At 35.3% G+C, this 14953-nt stretch overlaps 1 long non-coding RNA gene across 1 annotated transcript in view; it reads left to right on the forward strand.

Annotated features, from left to right (window-relative positions):
- LOC128315611 (uncharacterized) overlaps positions 1-14953 on the forward strand; it is a 41597-nt gene that overhangs the window by 1101 nt on the left and 25543 nt on the right. Inside the window, exons 2-3 of the long non-coding RNA XR_008298553.1 lie at positions 292-335; positions 10801-10897. This is a non-coding gene — a long non-coding RNA (uncharacterized LOC128315611). The remainder of the gene's footprint in view (positions 1-291; positions 336-10800; positions 10898-14953) is intronic.

A 14953-nucleotide genomic window follows, 5' to 3' on the forward strand; every position in this document is an offset into this window, starting at 1 on the left:
TTACTTTAAATACCTCTCACCTCACTAAATGTGAATGGTGTAATATCTGAAAGCTAGGATAGTGTTTCTACAGATGGTAACAGCAGTTTATCAAAGGCTAAGAATAAGTCTGCAAAGAAAAAGGATAGAGTTTGGAATAATTGCAAAGGAGTAAGTTAACAGTTCCAGAATAACAGCATATTATTTTTAATTTTTCAAGCTGGCCTTGATCCTCAGCAAAATGGTATTTTAAATTATTTTTACTAACATTGATATACATAATAATGTCTCTAATTTTTTCTGTGAAAATAGCCTTTCAAGAAGCCAAGAGCGGATGTGTTTGCCTGTGAAGGAAGGTAGGTACAAAAAGAAAACAAAATTTTAAATTTATTCTTTCAATCTAAAATATAACTTTGAAATAAACCACAGTTCCAGTGTTTTGATGAGGTAGAAAATAGAGCCACATCATTTCCACTGGACCTGTTAAAAAAAACAAAACAGAACATGACAGTATATTAAGCATCTCCAACTAATGAGGACCTGCACTATCTCATCATTAAAAATTGTTTTTAAGTGTGAGCATCTCTTAATGAAATTATCACAGATTTTTATTTGAAGTTAATTTTCCACTAAACTTTGTGCAAGTCTTAAGCTTACTATTATATTGTATATATTTGCTTTCTGGTGTCAAACTGTCCAGGTTTTGAATTGTAATACTGTCTCTTATTGTGTTACATTGAGTATAGTTAATCTGTCTCTACCTGAGTGTCCTCATTTTAAAAATGGGAATAATAATATCTCTGTTACACAAAAGAGTTGTTATGAGAATTAAATGACATATGTCAAGCCCTAGGAATAGTACCTCTTGTATGTGAAGTGTTCAATATATGCTAGCCAATTATCTTCTTATTGTTACAGTGTTTTAAGCCTTTTTTAAATTGTTACTACTTTAGATTAGGTAATAATTTGTTGAAGAAGTACAAAAGTGGGATTTAATTCATTTGCTTCAAAATATTTTAAGTTCCCCCCCCAAAAAAGTGTCACCATTACTATCATCATCACGTTTCTTTTTTTTTTTTTATCATGGTTCTTTTTTATGTGAGGGTATGGTTTTCTCTAATCTAAAACAGCTATTAAGATATTGTGCTAGAAATTACTGAGAATCCAAACTCTATCCCTATTTTTTGCACAAAAGCAATTGTTATCCTATTAATCAAAACATCATTACTAATAACCCTAGCTCTTACCATATTTCATTATTTATTTACTTTTTATAGGAAACTTTTTTTTTAATATAGTTCATTGTCAAATTGGCTAACATATAGTGTGTAAAGTGTGCTCTTGGTTTTTGTGTGGATTCCCATGGTTCATTGCTTACATACAACACCCAGTGCTCATCCCAACAAGTGCTCACCATACTATTTAAAACACAATTAAACATAAGCATGAATAACTGGGAGAGATATCAATTTAGTTTTGTCCATAATCAAGTCCTGCCCGCAAATTAAAGGTCAATTAATTCTTGTCTACAATGCGAAAATTGCAAACAATCTTATATTATCATAAAGACAGGTTTCTACAAGGTAGAGAGTATAATAAGTCAATAATGGAATAGCTGTGCTTGAATCTTGCCTGTTTTCTTAGGAGGGACATTAACATGAGAAATAAAATTTGCAATTCACCAAGAAGGACATGGCCTATATTGTCAAAGAAATTTACTACACACTAACAGGTCTATAATTTTTCCTCTAAAGAACCAAAGAATGTATTATATTTAGGTAAAATTTGGCATTAATAAAGAAATTGACAAGGATTAAAACACACCACCTGAAGTCTTTGAATAATTCAAAGGCATAAAACCTTCCACAATAATTTAAAGTCTTAAATCAAGTATAGAATATTAGGAGGCATAGGAAAACATCCTAGACAGATGATATTCCTTTATAAAGCTGGCAAATTTAAACATGTCACAAATCCACCAATCCTCTGCCTCACTTCCCAAAATTCTATCTCAAGTAACTATATTTCAAAATCTATTATCATTGTTCAGTTTGATGGAACTTTCCACATAGTTTTATTTTACCAGATTTTTTAGAGTGTTTTAGGATTTGAATTTGATAAAATCGTAGGTGGATGCTTCTGATTTTTTTCATATGTCAATCAATCTACCTTGTTTCTTCTTTTGTTTTGTTTTGTTTTGCATTGTTTTTGTTTTATTTGCTACCTAGAAGTCTTGTCAAAGCACAAAGGTGATGCCATGTTTTCTATGATATCACGTATATCATTTTTAACATTTAAAACATTTTTAAGTTATCAATCTATTGACAGGATATAAGAAATTTCTCTTTAAGCTACAATTGCAAATTGTGATAACAGCAGGTAACCAATATATCTTAAAGCCCCTTTGTTCATCTTAGTCTTCCTTACCCTCTAATCTCATTAATGTAATCATAGATAATATTCGTTCTGGTTTGTTTTTTTCCAAAGATGAAAATAAAGGATTTTTTAAAAATATTTAGTCCAAAGCATCCATCTTAAGAAGATATAAGCAGAGAAGGTTTTAACATTAAATAATCTATATTGCTGGTCCTCAGGGAGGAAATGTGGCTAACGTCTCCATTAATGTTCCTGCATCTTCCTATAAAGAGGAAGCCCCATAGAGATAGGACCTAAAGCAATCACTCCAGGAAATCACTCCTTTAGTTTTACATCAGTCTTGGTAATCAGTGGCCAGTGATGAACTGAGAGAAGTATGTAAAATAAAGTTATCATCAAGAAGAAAACCAGCATGTGCCAAAAGTATAGAATGCACCATGATAGTAGTGGTGTAAATGTTAAGAAAAATCTCTGTCATATGAACCAAGGATCTCAACAGCAAACCCAATCCTAATCTCAGCAAACCTTTTTACCTGTCAATACTGAAGAAGAAAAAATCCAAAACAGTGATATTCAGTGAGAACTGAATGTTCTAAGTTCTCTTGCAGCTGTAAAACTTAAGTAATATTACTACATTAGTGTCATTTTTTTCATGACCCCAACTGGCCACATTCCATAATATAGGACAGATAACAGATCTCATAAGGTACAACCAGGTAACTTAAATCCTTCAAATTCATTGTCCAGGTACAGAATTTTTTCCCAGATCCTAAAATCTAAGCTAATCTAGTTCAAGGTAGAAGTTTACAGGCTTCTGGGGACAATTCTTGTGTACTACTAGATGATGCTGTTAGACAAATTAGGAACTTTATCAAGAACTCACACCATGAAGACTAGGGAAAAAAAGACAACTGATTACAAATATTTTAATGAAATGTATGGCCAACTAATCTTTGACAAAGGAAAGAATATCCAATGGAAAAAAGACAGTCTCTTTAGCAAATGGTGCTGGGAGAACTGGACAGCAACATGCAAAAGAATGAAACTGGACCACTTTCTTACTCCATACACAAAAATAAACTCAAAATGGATGAAAGACCTAAATGTGAGACAGGAAATCATCAAAACCATAGAGGAGAAAACAGCAACAATCTTTTGACTGCAGCCGCAGCAACTTCTTACTCGACATGTCTCCGAAGGCAAGAGAAATAAAAGCAAACATGAACTATTGGGACCTCACCAAGATAAAAAGCTTGTTCACAGCAAAGGAAATAATCAACAAAACTAAAGGCAATAAATGAAATGGGATAAGATATTTGCAAATGACATATCGGATAAAGGGTTAGTATCCAAAATCTATAAAGAACTTACCAAACTCAACACCTGAAAAACAAATAATCCTGTGAAGAAATGGGCAGAAGACATGAATAGATACTTTTCCACAGAAGACACCCAGATGGCTAACAGACACATGAAAAGATGCTCAGCATTCAACACAAAGGAATAAAAGGCATCCAAATTGGCAAGGAGGAAGTCAAACTTTCACTCTTCACAGACAGCATGATACTGTATATGGAAAAGCCAAAAGATTCCACCAAAAATCTGCTAGAACTTATCCAGGAATTCAGCAAAGTCACAGAATATAAAATCAATGCACAGAAATTGGTTGCATTTCTATACACCAATAATGAAGCAACAGAAAGAGAAATCAAGGAACCTATCCCATTTATAATTGCACCAAAACCCATAAAATACCTAGGAATAAACTTTACCAAAGAGCTGAAAAATCTGTACACTGGAAACTACAGGAAGCTTATGAAAGAAATTGAACAAGACACACACACACACACACACACACACACACACCACACAAAGGAAAAAATATCCATGCTCCTGGATTGGAAGAACAAATATGGTGAAATGTTGATACTACCCAAGGCAATTTACATAGTCAGTGCAATCCCTCTCAAAATAACACCAGCATTCTTCACAGAGCTAGGACAGACAATCCTAAAATTTTTATGGAACCAGAAAAGACCCTAAATAGCCAAAGCAATACTGAAAAAGAAAACCAAATCTGGAGGCATCACAATCCCGGACTTCAAGCTATACTACAAAGCTATAACCATCAAGACAGTATGGTACTGGCATAAGAATAGACACTCAGATCAATGGAACAGAATAGAGAACCCAGAAATGGACCCACAAACGTATGGTCAACTAATCTTTGACAAAGCAGGAAAGAATATCCAATGGAATAGAGACAGTCTCTTCAGCAAATGTTGCTGGGAAAACTGGACAGTGACATGCCGAAAAGGAACCTGGACCACTTTCTTAGACCATACACAAAAATAAACTCAAAATGGATGAAAGACCTAAAAGTAAGACAGGAAGCCATCAAAATCGTAGGGGAGAAAGCAAGCAAAAACCTCTTTGACCTCAGCCACAGCAACTTCTTACTCAACACATCTCGGGAGACAAGGGAAACAAAAACCAAAATGAACTATTGGGACCTCATCAAAATAAAAAGTTTCTGCACAGTGAAGGAAATAACCAGCAAAACTAAAAGGCAACCCACAGAATGGGAGAAGATATTGGCAAATGACATATCAAATAAAGGGTTAATATCCAAAATCTATAAAGAACTGACCAAACTCAATACCCAAAAAACATATAATCCAATGAAGAAATGGGGAAAATACATGAATAGAGACTTCTCCAAAGAAGACATTCAGATGGCTAACAGACACATGAAAAAATGCTCAACATCACTCATAATCAAGGAAATACAAATTAAAACCACAATGAGATACCACCAAACACCAGTCAGAATGGCTAAAAGTAACAACTCATGTAACAACAGATGTTGGTGAGGATACAGAGAAAGAGGATCTCTTTTGTACTGCTAGTGGGAATGCAAACTGGTGCAGCCACTCTGGAAAACAGTATGGAGGTTCCTCAAAAAATTAAAAATAGAACTACCCTATGACCCAGCAATTAGCACTACTAGGAATTTATCCAAAGGAGACAGGAGTGCTGATTCATAGGGGCACATGTATCCCAATGTTTATAACAGCATAATCAAGAATAGCCAAATTATGGAAAGAGCCCAAATGTCCATCAACTAATGAATGGATAAAGAAGACATGGTTAATATATACAATGGAATACTACTTGACAATGAGAAAGAATGAAATCTTGCCATTTGCAACAATGTGGACGAAACTGGAGGGTATTATGCTAAGTGAAATAAGTCAGGCACAGAAAGACAGATATCATGTTTTCACTCAAATGTGGAATTTGAGAAACTTAACAGAAGACCATGGTGGAAGGAAAGGGGAAAAAATAGTTTCAGAGAGGTAGGCGAACGGTAAGAGACTCTTAAATACAGAGAACAAAGTGAGGATTAAAGGAGGGAGATGGGTGGGGGATGGGCTAAATAGGTGATAGGCATTAAGGAGGGCACTTGTTGGGATGAGCACCGGGTGTTATATGTAAATAATGAATCACTAAATTCTACTCCTGAAACCAATACTACACGATATGTTAACTACCTTGAATTTAAATAAAATCTTGGAAGAAAAAAAATATTTTAAGCATAAGATACAGTAAGAAAATAGGACAAAGAAAGTTTTTTAAAACATAAGAAATGAACTAAATTCCCAATTAGGATTAAATATTAAGAGTTAACAATAGTGCAATAAGACATGAGATTTGAGATGTAAAGTCTACGCCAATAAATTTTTTAAAAAAGGAGTGCAAAAGAGATAATGGATTTTTTAAATGTGAATTTAAGAACAGAAAATGTAAAAATACGTAAGATTCAGGTTTAGAAATTCAGGTTTTAAGCACTAAAAAATAAAAATAATAGTAAAACTATAAAAGTAGGACGGGAAATATATTTTTGAAACTATGAAAATAATATGTTGGAGAATTAGAAAAAAATGTAAGACAAAAAAATTAAAATACACAATTGAAATATCAGAAATAAAATATTTGAAATCTAAAATGTTGTTTATTACTAACATTTCTCAAGTACTTTCAGTTTATTAGTGTTTCTCTTAATCATGAACTGCAGCATGAATCCAAATTTCTATTTCTTTCTGTATCTACTGTAATTTCTACTTTATGAATGCTGCTCCTAAGTAACCTTTTGGCTTTTAACCATGATTGTCTCATTTCTAAAATGGGGATGATAATAGTACCTCCTCATATGGCTCCTTTAAAGCCAAAATGAGTTAATTCCTGTAAAAAGCTTAGAACAGTGGGCAACCCAGATTGAAGAAGAGGGGAGATGGATTACCTCTCTTAATGGGGGAGTGACAAAGTCACATTGCAAAAGAGCAGGGAGGGAGGGAGATGTTGTGGCCATCTTTTGAAATACAATCTGCACATAAGGAATGCATAAAAAAATTTATAACAATGGTTACCAGAGGGATAACACAGGCTATGAGATGGGATAAGAGGAAGATGGAAGAAATATGTATCTTTTTACATGGGTAAAAAAAATTTGAGTCTGCTAAAAAAAACCTGTACTTTAAGGAAGCCATATTTTCTTTGAAAAATAAGACAAATACTGATTAAATGGGCAAATTCTTCCTTAGGCCCATTGGCTACATTATATACACTCCCTAATCTCCATGCCCAGAGAACATGGTGGAACCACGCCACAATCGAAAATTAAGATCACTGTGTGTGCTAATCCTAATATACTTGATGTACTGTTTATAAGTTATAAGTTGAGGTGAGAATTTAGAATTTTCTAATCATCTTCTTTATAAATGTCATATATACTTTATAAATAATATCATATATGTAACTTTTAAATATTATTAAAATATATAATGCTTAAATATATTCAAAATCAAATATGTTAGTAACATCTGGGAAGATTGATGCCTCCCTGCTCTTTGCACAGACAAACTTTAAGAAGGTCCCCATTTTAAATTTAAAGATCTTCTAACACATGATTCAACTATATAGAACTCAAGGCAATAATACTCTGCCCCCCCCTCCCCCGCCAAATGTATGAAACAAAACCTGAAATACAAAACCAGAAGAGCTCACATTTATTTGGGTAACGTTGTAGCTGAGGCATGCTGTCACTCCCTAGATGGTATTAGTTTCCATCCTCCTAAAGCTACTTAATCCTATTCAGTTCAAAAACCAAGGCCCCAGGGATCATGGGCAGAGCCTGTGAGAGCCTTCCAGGACCCAACATTGTCTCATCAAGCCCTGCCTCCAAAGGACCTCTGCCAATCCCAGTGCATGGTTAGATCATACATGCTTTGATAGCTTGATTTATGGGCCTTTTTTTTTTTGTCAGAAATCCTCTCAATAGCTTCCTAAAGATGCCAAGGTAAGCAAGTAGAAAAACAAGGCTGAAATAAACAATTGTTGCATAACACTATGTCATGTAGGATCCATCTTCAGAAAAATCAGTTTGCAATGAAAGCCCACTTTGGCTCTTTTAGTAAGATCTGATGATACACATGTGCATTCCTGACTCAAGTGACATCATCTTATCCTTATTTTAGAGCATAATGAATTATCATTAAAAGTTATATTAAATGCTAATATAAATCCTACAGTTAAAGTAACCTCCAAAAATATAAACCATGTCAATTAGTGTACTGAGGAAGAGGTTTTCTTATTTTGTTTTGTTTGTTTGTTTTGAACTCATTAAGGATGCTTTCTCAATTTATAGAGGAGAGGAAAAGTCATTGACATATGCAAAGTATGACCATTCAGTAAGGAAAATGATGTGTGACCTTGGAAATCCCATGCTTTCCTTTGTGGTCACATCCACCAGCTAAACTGCCATCCCTTCTATAGTATCTATCTTTTCAGATACTTTCCTTTAAAAGAAATCTCATTATGTCCAATACCTAAGCCAAATCAACCACTGCAGTATATAATACATTTCCCATATTTTCTGGTAGGTGCATTTCACCATGACAAATACTGCATCTGGTGTTCATTTACAGCAACTGGAAATGTAACAGTGTTTACACCATCTCCCAAACTAATCAGGATGCTTAATGGCTTTTTAGATACATGCAGATGCAAGATCATGATGTCCCAGTAAGCTCATACAGTAATTTTTCCCCTTTTTCCCTTTCTTCTTTTTTAAAAAATAATGTCTCAAACGTTAAAACAAAAAAAAAATTCTATTCAAGTGTTCTAGGAAAAGAACCAGGTTATTACACATTTGTCAATCTAAATTATATGCCACTGTTACCCTCCCCACCTGGAAAATAGACTCTTTAATAAACACAGGAGGGAAAAATAAATAGGTTAACCAGGAGAAAGGTCATGCCTTGTCTGTTGTAATACAGTCTGATCACCCAAAGTGATTGATTTCTTAAAAGAATCCATATCTGTGACTCTTATAGACATCCTGCCATCCAACAGCCATCTACGAGGTAGCTTGCATTTCTAAGGTCATTTGGAGTGCTTGAATCCCTGTGGTTCTCTCAGGAAATCCAAGAAGTTCAGTAGTTTCACATTTTTTTGTGGGGGGAGGCTTTTCAGTCCTTTCTTTCCCTCAAAAAAGGAAAGCTATGAAAATGGAAGGTTAAATAAGAATGACTTAACAACATTATGTATTTTTGCAAAACAATACTTTTTCATGAGATAAAACCAAAGAAAATTATTTTCCTCATAATAATCTATTTCTATTTCTCTCTCTCTCTCTGAAAAAATAAAACAAACAAACAAACACAAACATGTGGTAGTGAAAACTAAATACACGTGGCCCTTGACCCAGTCAAAACAAAGCTAATTCAAAGTAACCATTGATTATTTTTGATTGCTTAGTTTAAAAAAAAGCGGGGGGTGGGAGGCGGGGGGCACCTGGATGGCTCAGTCAGTTAAGTGTTCAACTCTTAGTTTCGGCTTAGGTCATGATCTCACAGTTCATGAGATTGAGACATGCATTGGCTCTGTGCTAGCAGGGCAGAGCCTGCTTGGGATTCTCTCTTTTTCTCTCTCTGCTCCTGCCCCTCTCACTCATGTGTGCACACTCTCTCTCTCTCTCTCAAATATATAAAACTTAAAAAAAAAAAAAAACTTAAAAAGGGGGGGAGCACCTGGGTGGCTCAGTCAGTTAAGTGTCTGACTTCAGCTCAGGTCATGATCTTACAGTTCATGGGTTGGAGCCCCACATCAGGCTCTGTGCTGACAGCTCAGAGCCTGGAGCCTGCTTCAGATTCTGTGTCTCCTCCTATCTCTGCCCCTCCCATGCTCATGCTCTGTCTCTGTCTGTCAAAAATAAATAAACATTAAACAAATTAAAAAAAAAAAAAACCACTCTGTGGCTCACCCTCCATTCTCATCTAGTACAGTCTTTCTTCTCCCCCACATAGATTCCTTCTCCTCTACCTTAAAAAACACAGTCATAAGATTCCTAACACTGTCCTAAAATCAGTAAAAGAATAAGCATCGAGTAAGTACCACAGCAGCTGACTGATTTACTTTCTTCCTCAAATGAAACAGCACAAGAAAAATAACCAGAAATGGAGAAAAGTAAAAACTTCACTCACACACTGTTAATTTTTTCCAATCTATCTTGTTATGATCTTTTTCCTAACACTCTTCATTGCCATTGTTACTAAAACCACCAATACCAGAAATTATTTAGCATGGAAAAACTAAAATTTAGTCCACTGCAATAACCTTAGTTTCACCTAATAATCTAAGCTTTCTCTGTACATAACTCAATCTCTGTTTATACTGCTCCAACAAATCTTCCATGCTCCATTCATCCCTCCCCTCCTCCTCTTCAATATGGCATCAGGAGAATGGGGAGGGTTGTGACATACGAGGCATCTGAGGTTAGGAAAGGGGGTCTGAATCCAAGAGTACTCGGCAGAGCAACTGTTTTTGTTGTGTTGTGTTTTGTTTTGTTTGCACTACTCAGGTCAATATCTACTCACATTTATTTCCATTTTTTGATGTGAGGGGTGACTTGCTGGGTCTAATCACTGAAGTCCTTGAACTCACCCATTTGCCTCCAGTCATGTAGCATCAGAATGCTGCTCCCTCCAGACTCCACAGGTCTCCCCAGAGCACGCAAATGTTTCCAGAACCCATTACTAACCAGCTTACCTGAAACTGGGATATGAACAAACCCAACTGTGATTGAAACATGGGTTTTTAGAAATCCTTCTTTCTTGAAGCAAATTTTTAGATTAAGAAAATCTTCCCCCCTGCCCTTAAGACTCTTTGACACTTAGAAGCAATATTTCAGTCATTACAACTCACAAAACCTTCTAGTTTGGTAAGTAAATCTATTCTTTATGATAATCCAAACTTGAAACATGATTTTAACTATCATCGCCTCTCCTCCCTCTTGCTAGGGACTGAGCTGCCCACTTGCAGTGGGATAAGAGGGTTAGGGTCCTCCTCTTTCTGTGCTTAATCCTACTCCTTTTCTTCCACCAGCTTAGTAAGCAAGATTTAGAACTCTCCAGTGTTGTGTCCAGAAGAAGAAATGATTAAGGGGAAGGGCAAGCACAGTGACAGGTCCCATTGCTGTCTAGTGAGTAAGCTTTCTGGGAAAAGTGTTTAACACTGACTCTTCCTTACAGAGTAGCTCATATGCTCCTTGGAGATTGCCTTCACTGATAACCTCGACTCTGCCCCATTGACCACTGCCCTTCGTGAGCCCCTAAATTTCATAATGTCTCATTTGATTTGGACTCTCACTACTAAAAGACCCTTTATCCTCCCAACGCTGGGCAAGATCTCATTTCACATGGACCACCAGGGGAAACATGCATCTCTGGTTCCAACAAGCTCTAGGGTGTTAACCAGTTCTGACACTGCCACCTCTACCCTGCTGTCATAGACAGCCACAGCTCCTTATGAAACCCAAGTGCTGGGAATGCATTGCAAACTATGAATGGTCCTATTAAAGCCCCCTCTCAAACTAAGCTTGAAGTGAAGGAGATAGAAACACCTCGCCCTTCACAGACACCTGCACGTGTGTGCGCGCGCGCACACACACACACACACACACACACACACACACACATATATGCACATCCTTTTCCCCCTTAACAATCTCCCTATATCCACTTCTTCTAACTTTTCATAGTCTTGATGTAGATGAGGACTCCTAAATGAAGGCCCATGAAATTTTGTATTTTCCATTTCTTTTATAAATTCAGTATATGGCAATCTAGCACCTCATTTTAGAATTTCACATTATTTCCATTTGTATGGGTCCCAATACCTGAATTTTACTTCCTGATACACATCTAACTGTTCTTCTCTTTGGCTTACACCATCTCACATATGTTATACCACACTGTAGCGTTGAGCTGAAGGCTGATTTTCTCCTAAGTTCTTGTAGTCTTCCTAATAAATTTAGAGAGGCTGGCCATGCACTTCATTCAGTATCCCTAGGGCTGCTTCCCACACTATTTGGTTGAACCAAAGTAAAACTCCTCCATATCAAAGTTTAAAGGAGGAGAGAGAGGGAATTGGACATTCTGTTGACTTACTTTCCCATTTCCCTCTGTCTTCCTGTCCAAAATCCACCAAGATCAGAAAGGGTGGTCTTTCCTTTAGTTCTCTTTCTGAGGGGCTGTGACTGTCTTTGCATACCCTCTTATTAAGTCTGCCAGGCATTGTTACCTAGGAACAAAGCCACAGTATTTCTGCAAGGAATATTGTAACAAGCAGCAGGCCTATTAAAGCAAATGTTCTCTATTACATGTATTGACACTATAACTGCCTCAAATTTTGCTCTTCCAAAATCTTGAAGTTGGGTTCCACCCCCCTTCCTAATTGCTAAAGTAGGAAATATGACTACCTCTATAGTAAAAATCAAATGCGGCTTATTGCCAGAATCACATGGTAGGGGGAGATTAAAATAGTGACTCCTGCCCTCTCAACTCTCACCAACCGATCACTGAGTCAGAATTTCTGAAGGCGGCGTTGGGGATCTTATTCCCCACCCACCACAATTCTGAGAGTCAACCATGCTTGGCAACTACTATTTTTTATCATTAAAACTGAAGCTCTATAGAGGTTATAAACTATTCTACAGAGAAGAAATGTTAGGTATAGACAATAAGAATCCTCTGTCAGACTCAATTTTAATCTCCAACATATTTTCAGCAATTTCCAGAATATGAGGATTCATGGGCATTTCTAAATTTTTGCTACTGATCAATAATCAATATAAGCCCATTAATTTTTGAAAAGTGAAACACATACTCCTACTGTACAGTAGTCCATGCAGTACATTCATGCAATAATTGGAATTGATTTGGGGGGAAATTTTTTTATTGCCTTACCTTCATCTGTAGGAAGGTCATAGAAAGCATTAATATATTTTGATATAAATTTTCTAAAGTGTCTAAGTAACAAAAGCTGAATAGTACTTTGAGGGAAAAAAATATATGTGATTCTCACACTGTAAGAGAATTCAAAATCCTCTTGATGTCCAAGCAATATATAATATGTGAATGGAATACACCCAACATTTTTAATGCCTAAGCCTCACAGTATAAGTCAGAAAGAAGAGGGTGTTATTATCAAGAAGCTTTTGAGGATGAGAAAGAGTCTCCATTGTACCTATTCCCAAATACACTTGCTGATTTTACACAATGACACAAAAAGAGACAGGATAAAAATTTAACAGACTTCTATCTTAAGAAGTTATACCTCCTTATGCTAGCCTCTCTTGAACAAATAAACTTGAATAGTTCAGATACATCTCAAAAGTTCCTAAATCATAATCTGAAGATGGTTTTAACATCAATTATTCCTGAAAATAACATTGGGGGTGGGGGCTTTTGTTGTCTCTATAATATGTAGTCACTGCCTCTACTATGGCTTCTGTTTCAAAATTAAGAAGACAAGTACAAAATATTTAGAGAAAAAAAATAAGAGAAAACAGATTGTATCATATTTACTTCAGATTAGGGGAAGCTATTGCTATCTTTTCCAGAGTTAAATATATTATGCCCTAAAGTTTTAAGAAACTACTTAAAAAGAAATTAATTCTAATTCTATACTTACGTAGAATAGTGATTTCCAAACTTACGTAAGAAACAAGTCCCTTTAGTGATATAGAATCAAGGGAAAATAATCAGAAGGTTTGTTTTAGATGGTCTCTCCAAAATAACATGATCAATCTCTTTTATGCCCATTTTTCTTGAAGTCTTTTTGGATCAATTAACATTAGTAAATGTTTCAGCTCTCCAACAATGTCAGAACATTTGTAGCTGTATCTTCATCAGAACCATCTTGTAGCTCACAAGCACAGTTCTGGGGTATTTTATTTTATCTGGACACATTATTAGATCTCTAAGAGACTGATAGCATTTCTCATAGTGTTAAACCCATTAAGTAACATCTAGCATTTCTCATAGATGTTACTTAATGGGTTTAACACTATACCTCAGCAAATGCATACTTGAGTTAACCTGTACTTTAAACAGCTTAATTAGAACTTAATTACTGGACTTCTTGTCCCTAAAAAGTTCTCCTTAATGGAATTCACACAGTAGTGGAGTTAAATGAGGTGATTCTAAATAGTTGTCAGGAATCATAGCTACCTTGTTGAGGACCTACTCAGATTTCTTGACTAGGACATTGTCTTTATTCTATATCCATTGCCATAAAATGAAGTAAAACTCACCTTGAATGGATACATACCTTTTTTTAGGTTATCAATTCTATCACATTATCAAAAGTGGTCTCCAAGATAGTGTTCCCCACTCCTACCAAGGGCATCCCAGGCAATCCATATGAGTTGAGAAGAAAATATTAAAATTTCTATTTATTCTTTTCATAAAAAAGAAAATTCAGCTTTATCCATTTCCTAGCACTTAATATTCAGACAAACACATTCTCATCCATCCACGTATCAGATATCTGTCACAAATAGGATATGAAGTATCTTGAGGGAAAAGGGTCGCTCCCCAATGTGGAGGGGTTAGAACTGGTGCCACCCTTGTTTGTTTCCTGTATACATGTGTAATGGACATAGTGGACTTGAAGTGTGACTAGCTATGTAGATTTATGGATTTTTTCTAGTTTTAGCAGAAGAACTCATATAAACTAGACAAGTGGTTTTAAGATATTCCTTCAAAGACCACAGACTACATACAATACTAACAATGATAAACATGGGTGAACAATAAATAGCACAGTGGATACTACTTCTTACATGAGATTTTCATTATGAAATGCAAAAACATAATAATCTGGCCACCAAAAATAAATCAGATTTATCAAAAATGGTATTTGAGATATGGATTTATACTTACTGTGGTTAGTAATTGCCCCACCTTAACTCTTTGTAGTGCCATAAGTTATCAACAAATGATACTGTCATTTAGCAAGATATTTAAAATAACTTATTTTCATGCTTGATTGATTAGCAAGATATTTAAAATAACTTATTTATTCATGCTTAGCTTACTTTTATTTATTTCTGTGTATATTTTTAATGCACAAAATATTATTAAAATGAATTATTTAATATATAAGCAAGTAAACATATATAAAGATATTTGGGGAATTTATTCTAAAAATATTTTACCAACAAACATATTACTAAAATAGTTTATAGATCATC

Source organism: Acinonyx jubatus, chromosome B2 (assembly GCF_027475565.1).
Source record: "Acinonyx jubatus isolate Ajub_Pintada_27869175 chromosome B2, VMU_Ajub_asm_v1.0, whole genome shotgun sequence".
Taxonomy (NCBI): Eukaryota; Metazoa; Chordata; class Mammalia; order Carnivora; family Felidae; genus Acinonyx; species Acinonyx jubatus.